Raw genomic sequence first — 10,205 nt, 5'->3', positions numbered from 1 at the left:
CATTTCTGCCAGTAGTTAGATTTCAGGGTGGACTGAAGCTGTACTAATCGTCGGGTCTGAATATGTCTCTTATAGGTCGTGGCTCTGGGTTCTTCTAAATGGCCGCTGTGAGTTATTAGGCACTGCGTTCCGGCGACTATTTCCGAGCCTGCAGTCCTCCATCATAGTACAATCCAAGCCGACATTTCTGTTAGCACAGCCACCGAATGGGAAATAGGCAAACACTCAGTGTAATTGGAAATGTATTTGCTTCGCTGCTCCATGAATTAAGAAAATAATCTTTTTTTTTCCCAATTCTGCCATTTTTATTTCAAAGAAATAGTCAAATAGAAAATTTACATTACATTTTATTTTTGAAAAAAAGAAAGTAAAACATTGCAGCGACACAGAAATTCACATCCGCTTATTGACATAGCATAATATATAATGCAGGTGCTAGAGGTAACATTGGATTTTTATTTGAAGAATTTGCCTTCACCCAATGTGAAATGTTTTGCATTTTATCTTTGAGCAATTCTTATCATTCCTGTATATGCCTAACACATTTTATTATAGGAATAAGGTGAAAGCTGTATGGGAATATTGCAGCAAATGCTATTGAACTGAGTTTGGCATTTGACGCCTTTAGTTAAAAAGTAATTGCAAGGCAGTTCCCAGAGAATAAAATAAGCTCTGCTACATCTTTTTGCAGAGCTGGTGCAGTACCAATTATTGCCAGCAGATGGGGAACTGTCCCACTTACAAAATGAAGGGAGAACTCCACCTGCTGGCCATTATAGGTACTGTGGTATTATACAATTAAAATCATTTTTTATGTGGAATTTTTCTGGAAAAGGGGCTGATCACACCTGTCCATCTGCTGTAAGTGAAATATGCAAAATTCAGGGTGAGTTGTAATGCCAGGCACAGACTATGGGGGCGCCATTCCTGGAAGAAAGAAGCCATGTTTTTCTAATCTCATATAGGATGAAAAATTGAAACTTTGCAAGGAAAAAAAAAAGATCATTATGGTCACTAATACAGATAGATTACCAAAGTCATAGTGCGCATACACTATTACACATCTCTTCCATTCCTGTACACAAGTAGCAGAGATGAGTTTGTCATATAGTACAGCACATCATCGTATTTCAGTGTTTCATCTGCGTTATTAAACTTTCAACGTTTTCTTAACCAAGCAAGGAATAATATCAGAAAGCTAAATGACAAACTCAGCTCTGCTACATCAGTGCTTAAATATCCGATGCTGCTTAATCTAAGACCCTCGGACGAGTTGTCAAGTAATTATTCCTTGCAATGCTGGAACATATGTAAATGAATTAATTAATTTTTCATTTATCTTATTTTGTATTTATAAGGGAAAAAACAAACAAAACTAAAAACCTCTACTGGCACCATATCTGTAGTGCTGGCCTTCCCCCTTAAATTTAGCTTAGTATTAACATAAGACCCCAAAATATCTTTGAGACTAGTTTTTTTCACATTCACAGAAATGGAAATGGGCTGCAATGCCAGACACATCCTTAAGATAACGGTGGCGCTGTTTTCCGTATATAAAAAATATATAATTTTTTTTTTCTAATCTTGTCCAACTCTTTTAGGGTAAACGTAGACCGTAAATCTGTATTATTCCTACCATGAGAATCTGCAACAGTTTCAGTAGAGTGGTCAGGCTCAGGCCTAATATTAGGTGGGTTTAGTGTCGGTATTAGGGCTGCCACTTGCCTAACCGCCTATAGAATTGCACTATATAGTTCTGCCATAGAACCTGAGAGCGGAACCCTATAGTGATCTACGTTCAGGAGGACATGGTGGTGCAGCCATAATATTAGCAGCATACGTTTCCGTGAAAAGGGCAAGGAATGGGTTAAGCTGCATTCCCACTTGCAGCACTAGTGAAGTTCTTCTGCTGTTTATCCGCAGTCCTTCTTCTCCTCCATTGGGTCCACAGTGTGAAGAAATTGTCGGCCTGGTCAAGTGGTCCTAAACATTTCACAATTTCGATAGAGAACTGTTGAACTGTTAAGAACCACTGAGCCAGGCGGACTGTCAGGCAGGAGCGCACGTTCCAGAGCAAGGAGGAGGCGGTGGCTGCAATGTGGCCGGGCAGCATTCACACGCCAGACACACCTAGGACAGAATAGATCATGTTAAGAATTAATTACACCAGAGACAAGTCCCATCCAAACCCCTGCGTAGACTTAATCCCTTTGTGAGCGTTTGATTCCTGGAATCATAAGAAACCGATGTAGCAGAGTTGACGTTGTCATGTAATTCATTGGCGCTTCAACAGCCATGGTGTCAAATAGGAAACTCAGCTCTGCTACATCTGTAACAAGTTTCTCCCTAGTGCTCCGAAGCCCCCCGTGCCGCATAAGAACAGATTAGATTTTGCATTAGGGTCCAGGAGCTTCAGTTATCCATGGCTGCCTTCCAAAAACAGCACTAAAGGTTGTACCCCGTATTGCAGTTCAACAGTGCAGAGCTGCAATACCACACACAACCTGGAGACATGGGTGGCGCTGTAGTTGGAAGAAGGCAGACACGCTTTCTAAGTCTGAACAACCCCTTTAAGACCACATGTCCTGGGGTTCAAACCTTGTTACAGAAAAGACACTTTTGCATTGACAAGGAAGTATCTGTTAAGGAACTCCCCCGTAGATGCTACACTAAAGTCACCACATACTGCTGGAGGCACCACTAGTGCTGAAACAGGTGCATCTATGTAAATCACCGCCTGGTGGAAGACTTCCTAAGCAAAGCGGATATATCATGAGATAGAAGCAAGGATACAAACACAGGCCTAAAATACGCACACACAGGAGTAGCAGAGCTGAGCTTGCAGTAAACCTATATATTATCTGAACCTGGGGAGCGATCCCGCTGCACAAAAAGACTCAGACAAAAAATAAACCCGTTAAACCTCTGAAAAGTTTTGAAAACTTAAAAAAGTTGTCAAAAGTTAACACTTTCAGTTCTCCTTTATATTTTAAACTTTTCCTTTAGTTATATCATGAAATGCAGGCCCAAAACGAAGTAGCACCCCAAATTATTTGCGGTGTATCCTACACTGGAAGAAAAATTAAATAGCGGCTTTGTAGATGTAGCAGAGCTGAGTATGTGCTTGCAAAACTTTGTGCCTAGTAATCAATAGATTTTAGATGATTTTTCTGTAACACTGAAAACATCCTGATATATCACAAAAAAATTGTGCCAGTTGACAAACCCAGCTCTGCTATACTTATGTGTGGCAGTATGCAAGAATGTGTAAATAAATTAGTATAATAGAAAAATAACTTCCAGCTTTCCTAATCTCTCTCCACTTCTGCCCCCGGTGGTCAGGTGCTATGGAATAGCAGAGCTGAGTTGGTGCTCCAGTCATTGCTGTCAAGGTCATGGTCTCACCTGAGTGCCAGGCTTCTCCAGTGCACAATGCGATCTTCTGAGCTTCTCAACAACAAGGGCACTCCTTATATATGTGAGTATCGGCTACGAAGCCATACCTGTACAATCACTGAAGAATGCCACCCTCGCCTGACATTACCAGTTTTTCCAGGCTATTTTTTTTTTCAGGGTGTTTAACAACCATCTAAAGACTGAGCCAAACGTCAGCAGACACGGTCAAACCTGTTCCCTGCAGCTCATGGACTTTCTTCCCTTAGAAATAGAAATTGCTTAACAGGTTTTGTGAAGAAGCTGGAGGTGGCTTCAGATGGGAGTAAGAAACTCCACCCAGGTGTAACCCTCTCCGCAGCTATTAACGCCACAGTAAAGGAGCTGTGATTATTATTATGTAAGTCTAGAGGATGATGGCTCCATGTGTCGAAGGCAGGGCGGCTTTATCAATGAATCACATCTTAATAGCTATAGGTGACACCACTGTCCTCAGGAAAAATACCGTAAAGACACACTGGAAATTATACTATAATCTAAAGTTTTGTAAAGTTTTGTTTGGGATGGTCTTGAGCAAGTGCTGAAATCTGGATTGCATGATATGGATCAAGTGAAGGACCATAAGTAGGTGCTAATATTTGGAGCAGGTATAAAGGTCCTGAGCAGGAACTACGACATGGAGTGGGTAGTGGCCCTTGGGAAGGTGCTAAGATGTACAGCAGGTACGGTGGTCCTGAGCAAGCACTGAGATCTTGAGCAAGTGTCTTGTTTTAAGAAGGTGCTAGGTGATGAGATCAAATGTGGCAAAGCTTGAGAAGTTGTCAAGATATAGAGCAGGTGGGGGGTGCTTCTGGGTAAGTGCAAGATCATAGGTTACAGGCCTTGAGAAAGGGCTAAGATGGGTGGTCATGAGCAGGTGCTATGTCCTGGAACAAGTAGCATAATTTGAGAAGGTCCTAAGATTTAGGGCAGGTGGTGGGGTTGGTTCTGAATAAATGTTGATAAAGTGCCAAGATTTGCAACAAGTACCCAGACTTGCTTTAAATATTAGCACCTTCTCAAGGCCTGTCACCTGCTCAAGAGCTCACCACTTGTTCAGAACAACCCCTGGTCATGCCAACCTGCCGAGATTGCAATTGGTGGTTTTTAAGACGGTGATAAGATCCAGAGCAGGTGGGGGTGGTCTTGAGCGAGTTTCAAGATATGAAGCAGATCTGCTTGTTCTGAGCAGATGCTGAGTAGGTGCTAACATCTGGAGCAGGTGGGTTCCTTAAACAGGTGTAGTCTTGTAAGGAGATGGACAAATGAGAAGACGCACACAGTTAATGCTTAACAGAGTGGCTGCAAGCGAACACCCCCATCTGATGGTCAAAGACGATAGAGAAAGTGAAAACAGAAAGAATTGCATTAGTAGAAATCCAAGAGTGAAGTGCATGTTCCCACGGGGAAGAGATTGGAGGAGACAACAGGTCAGGTGATAGCTCTGCAGCAGTTAGTAATTATAAAAGGGCCAGGAGGGCAGTGAAATGGTGGAGTTGGCGCCTGGATACGGAGCAGGACGGACATGCGGTACAGTGAGATTGCTTATAGCTGCTTTAAGAGTAATCAGATCTGAGTGAAGGACCGAGTAACCAGATCTGGGTGACCAGAGCCAGAGATGAGAGCTGAGCTGAGTGATCAGTCAGAGCTGAGAGAAAGATGACTAGCCCACAGCGGAAGGACGCTCATGTGACCCGTCGCTTCCAGTGTAGACTTACGGTACAACGTGGGGACTGGGGCCATGCTCCAGGGAAGAAAGGTGTCCAGTGGATGATTGGACCAAGTAACTCGCCAACCTGGGACTTGTGGCCTTCGCGGAAGTACCATCGACTCTCGTTAGGGCCTGTGTGACATTATGCATTGCCTAGAGAGTGATGACGGTGACGGGCCCAGTTGTGACAGTGACGCTTTTTAGGTTGGGGTGTTAGGACCAAGACAACACTGACGATAAGTTATTGAGTGGTAATGAAGCAGTGTGTCAATATCCTGTTCATCTAAATTTTTGTATGCTCCTTGTAACATAACTTGTTGCATTTTAACCATTTGCGCTATCCTGATATTGTGCAGATGGTGCCCCTTTTATTGTGTTAATTGAAGAAATGGTTCTTGGTTCAAGCATCATTGTCTCCCCATTCTCTGCGCTGTTACATCCACATACCTGTTAACACTTGGCGTAGTCCGCAGGATGCAACATTCAAGCGCAGAAATGTGAAATCAGTCGGTAACTCAGTCCAAAGGGGGGCAGCCTCCCCCTCGGAGCTATACTTGGCAAACTATTGCAGTTCACGGGTGACAACTCACCAATGTGGGACTGAGTAGAACATCTAAAAGCATACTACAAATGCACCCTATGTCACCTGTGTTACAGACAGAGATACTGTAGCTTTGTTGACCCTAGATGAAGAGGCCTGACAGTCATGTTCAGACAACCAAGATACCGTGATACTGTAGATAAGGTGATCAAGATTCTAGAGGACATGCATAGCGTGGCACAGGGTGGTAGCTGCCGGCAAGGCTCAAATCTTCTCCAGTTATGCCCCAATGCGCAACCAGAAAGATTGGGTCCTGTTTTAGTGCTGGTGCTGTGAGGGCCTTGCGCTCGTGCAGGCCGCCTGTAATCGATGGTGTTGGCCGGCCAGGACCATAGGTTTCAGAGTTCATTAAAGGAGATTCCCGTTCTAAAACACAGTCTTTACTGAATGGTAACTCGATGCTGTTTATGTCCGTTACCTTTGGTGTTTAGCAAGCTCAGGGTTTCTCGTGATACCTTGTCCTAGCCAATAACCTCTTTAAGGTGGAAAGCCATTCTGTCTCGTCTTTGCTAAGTTCCAGGTCACGCTAATCCCTTGTCACTTACTCTCCTTTTCTTAGTAGTTCACCCAAACAGCAGCACTGCTCAGCCACTTCCTATTTCAACTTGAACTTGTCCCTATCTAGCTATCTACAGGAAGCAGTCACTTGCCCTAGTACCAATCCCTTCCCACTATGGGCTAGTCGCAAATATTAACTATCTTACCCTAATGTCGCTACCTAACAACAGTCAACTACCTTTTCCTTCCCATCTTGTGAGCTAATTCTTAACTTATGTCTTATCCTATGTTCTCTTATACTGTACACTACCAACAATACTACACATTACGCAGGCAAACATCACATGATACAATATATACAAAAGAACAAAAGATGCAGGACACTATAAACATGACGCGATTGGTGTTTTCAGTGGTAGGAATGCGACGGTCCAGTCCACACCTCTTTACACATTTATGGCTATATGATTGATTTAGGTAATCTGCATATTTGCCTCTTCCGTCAGGTTCAGAGAGAGGAAGAGACAATACATGAACGCTCTGCAAGAAGTAACGGCTCACATCCTAAGAAAACCGAAGGTGAATATAGGGGCATAAAAAGTAGATGGGGATGGTGGCGCTAAAATGGCTTGTTACTTCCAATGGTGCAGGGTTGTAGCACTGAGAGTGTAGGCAGTGAGGCGCCGTAACAGACCGTATCCGTGGTTCACAATGGGAACCTGGAAAAATATATATAAAGGCTATGTTAGTAAGGTTGTGGTAATCAAAAAAGGAGCTTTTATTTAGGATGAAAATCACAAACCGGTTTTCGTCCTCGGCTTGATCATCAGATAAAGGCTCTGGTCTAGAGACGAAAACTGGTCTGTGATTTTGATGAGGGAGCATACCACGGGGCTATGTCCCTCTATAAGAAGGATTGAAGACTCCGAAGATGTTATTTCTGAGAGTCCCACTACGTGGGCTGAGCTGAACGGTCAAAAGATTCATTGCCTAATGGATACAGGGTCCCAGATGACCACCATGCCAGAAGTATATTTCCGTCAGTGCTCCCAAATGTAGCCGGTGCAGTGGTGTCCGCTTATAGCCGCCATTACGAGTAATCAGGTCTAGGCAAAGGACCGAGTAACCAAATCCGAGTGACCAGAGACCAGAGCTGGGAGAACTGGGCCAAGTAAGCAGAGTCAGAGCCGAGAGAAAGACGACTAGGTCACAGCGGAGGGACGCTAGTTTGAGCCGTCTCTTACAGTGTTAGACAAATGGTACAAAGTAATGCTCTTAGTCTGCAGATTAACCCCATATCGGCAGATAAATAGCGGTTTTTTTCTGGTGATCGGTTCCCTTTAATCGAATAAATATTTGTTGGTTTAAGCACCACTGTCTCTGATTGCGCTGTTGCATCTGCGTACGTGTCCAGATCGAGCAGGTGGTTAGTTTTGTGCAGATGATGATACCAATAGTTTGCAGTATTTGCAGGTCTCGCTCATGCAGTCTACATATTGTTCACTGCTGCTTATTGAAGCCTGAGTGTTGTGAAACGCGTCAGTAGCAGTAGTGGGGAAAACAGTGAATTTGGTTGTTGGTTGGACTGGTCCACTACAAGGACTGTTCCAAGACATGAGTGCATTTCACATTGCTGGCGACTATGGATTTGGCCACTAGTCTCACATGGTTGCCCCTATAGTTCTTCTAAGTAGCCGAGTGTGATGCAGATACAGCAAATAAATAATCTATTGAGTTCTTAATCCCGATTCTTGTGCATTCACAGTGCCGCTCTCTCCGGAAACCATTCATCTGTCTTGCATCTGTTGGTATGTAAGGTCTGCAAGTCAAGGATGACTGTTGGTCATACTCACCAGCTTCCATGGGGCCCCCCACCAGTATGTTGGGAGAAGAGAAGGATAGGTCAGTTGGATTTCAACATGTCTGATCCTTTTGTTTTCAGGAGAGATAAGCAACTGCTAGAAGTGAGAACCTATTGATAGCACATACACGCTTGTTTAAGCTGAGCATGCATGTGTGTATAGACTTGGAGAACTCCTTTAACATGTAAATGCATATGGCAGACCACCAACCTCTCTTAGGACAAGCCTTTCTGTGATTGCCCTATTAGAGGCTATGGGGATCTGAAGAACTTAACCATATATCACCTATGTAAGGTAATGTAGCCCATAGCCGGGAAGGCATTCAGGGACATGTCCAGCATCCTGTATTTCTAGAACCCACACTTCTCAGGTCACAGTCATTATGGGAGATGTCTCCTATGAATTTAAAATGTTTATGCATATGAAAGTCAGGATGCCTTAGTGGGTGTATCGCTCACACGCCCTGGGTTAATGCTCACACGCCTAGGTTACATGATGAAACAGTCTAAGCATTCAAAAGCCTTAACCACTGAGGACATGTGGTTATCTCCACGTCTCCCCACCCAGAGACAGGCCTCATGTCATAGGGAGTAGAGGCATGAATCAGTTTCTGTAACTCCACCTTCATAGATCATCATCATCCTGTGGTCTTCTTGAACCAAATCTTTGACAAAGCAAAATCTTCAAGTGCATCTAAATATTCCTGACTCATAGATGTATAGACTGGCAGGGGTGCACAACTTTACACTGCGTAGGCTTGAAAAAGTGCAAATGCCAAAAATGACAGGTAATTTCCTTTTACATGGGATGACCAATTTACGGTACATGAATGGCATTGGGTAGCATGACTCGTCTTCTACTAAGTTTATTCCTATTCAAAAGGGTTGTCCATTCCCCCATCCCCCCAAAAAATTATTCTTAATGTGTCCCTCATTAAGCGTATGTAGAAAGGTTCCCCCAATCTTCAGTGATCAGCAGGGGTCCTGGCTCCCAGCAGCTCCACATCCAGGTTATGCCAGACACAGGAGAGTTTCCAGTATACACAAATCATCATTGCTAAGTGGGCGCTGAGGGTCGGTTCTGTACAGTCACTAAGCCAGCCCCCTCCTGTCCTATGCACCTGCTACGATTGACTTGGTACTGATATGAGCTAGTCCGCCAGCCTCCTTCATGGGCCAATGCTGGAAACTCTCTGCTTTGTCAAGCATAAACTGGAAGTAGAAGCCAAATATATATATATATATCTGTAGATGGAGACACCTTGTCATGGTTGATGGCATTTTGAAAGAATATCTCCACCATCGTTGTAGATGTTACTAATTTGCACAAGAAGTAGCAATAGTAATAGCTTGTCGATGGTCATAAATTTATAGAGTCCCAAGCTGCTCAACGCACATTTCACCTTGACAGGAGGGCGGGCAAACACTCAAAATAGTTCTACTAAATTTACAACTTTGTGGCCATTCTGAGGAACCATGAAGCAAGAATTTAGAGCCAGAGGGAGATGTTCTGCCTGCAACTCTGTTATGGCAGCAGTGTGCAAATGTGGCTGTATGGGCTTCACACTGTCAGCAGCCAAAGGAAGCTGCCCGCCATGTGTGAAATGTCAGGGGAGAAGGGTGAGGCATGTGGAACTTCATGTCCAATCTTTACTTCTCAAGGGAAATAAGCTGCCACCAAAGATATCAGACAGAAGCTTACTCCCCTCTCCCCATTCAGAACATGAGCTTTCGCAGCCGAGGTGAACATTTGTTTGTATGGAGAGGGTAAGAGGAATAGTTGTCACCCCAAGTCACCATTATAAGTAGCCCCTAGAGAACTAGGTTGAGTGCTTACTAAAATGGGGGTCAAAAGAAGTCACAATAGCTTTTATACTAGTGCTACTTTCTGATACAAAAAAGTACAGTGGGTACAGAAAGTATTCAGACCCCTTTAAATTTTTCACTCTTTGTTTCATTGCAGGCTTTTGGTAAATTCAAAAAAGTTCATTTTCTTCTCATTAATGTACCCTCTGCACCCCATCTTGGCTGAAAAAAAACCCTGAAATGTAGAAATTGTTGCAAATTTATTAAATTAGAGAAACGGAAATATCATATGGTCA

General features: G+C 43.6%; 1 long non-coding RNA gene across 1 annotated transcript; it reads right to left on the bottom strand.

The window, feature by feature from the left end:
* Positions 1-329: 329 nt before the first annotated feature.
* Positions 330-4,067, bottom strand: LOC141085138 (uncharacterized). The gene is made up of 2 exons (XR_012231219.1): positions 3,406-4,067; positions 330-2,130 (listed from the first exon to the last, which is right to left on the bottom strand). It is a non-coding gene; the product is annotated as an uncharacterized lncRNA (long non-coding RNA).
* Between the last annotated feature and the right edge of the window lie 6,138 nt (positions 4,068-10,205).

Source organism: Dendrobates tinctorius, unplaced genomic scaffold (assembly GCF_039654945.1).
Source record: "Dendrobates tinctorius isolate UK_male_01 unplaced genomic scaffold, ASM3965494v1 ptg000006l, whole genome shotgun sequence".
NCBI classification, from domain to species: domain Eukaryota; kingdom Metazoa; phylum Chordata; class Amphibia; order Anura; family Dendrobatidae; genus Dendrobates; species Dendrobates tinctorius.
The sequence above is the reverse complement of the archived record's forward strand: the minus strand, read 5'-3'. Positions and strand labels throughout refer to the sequence as shown.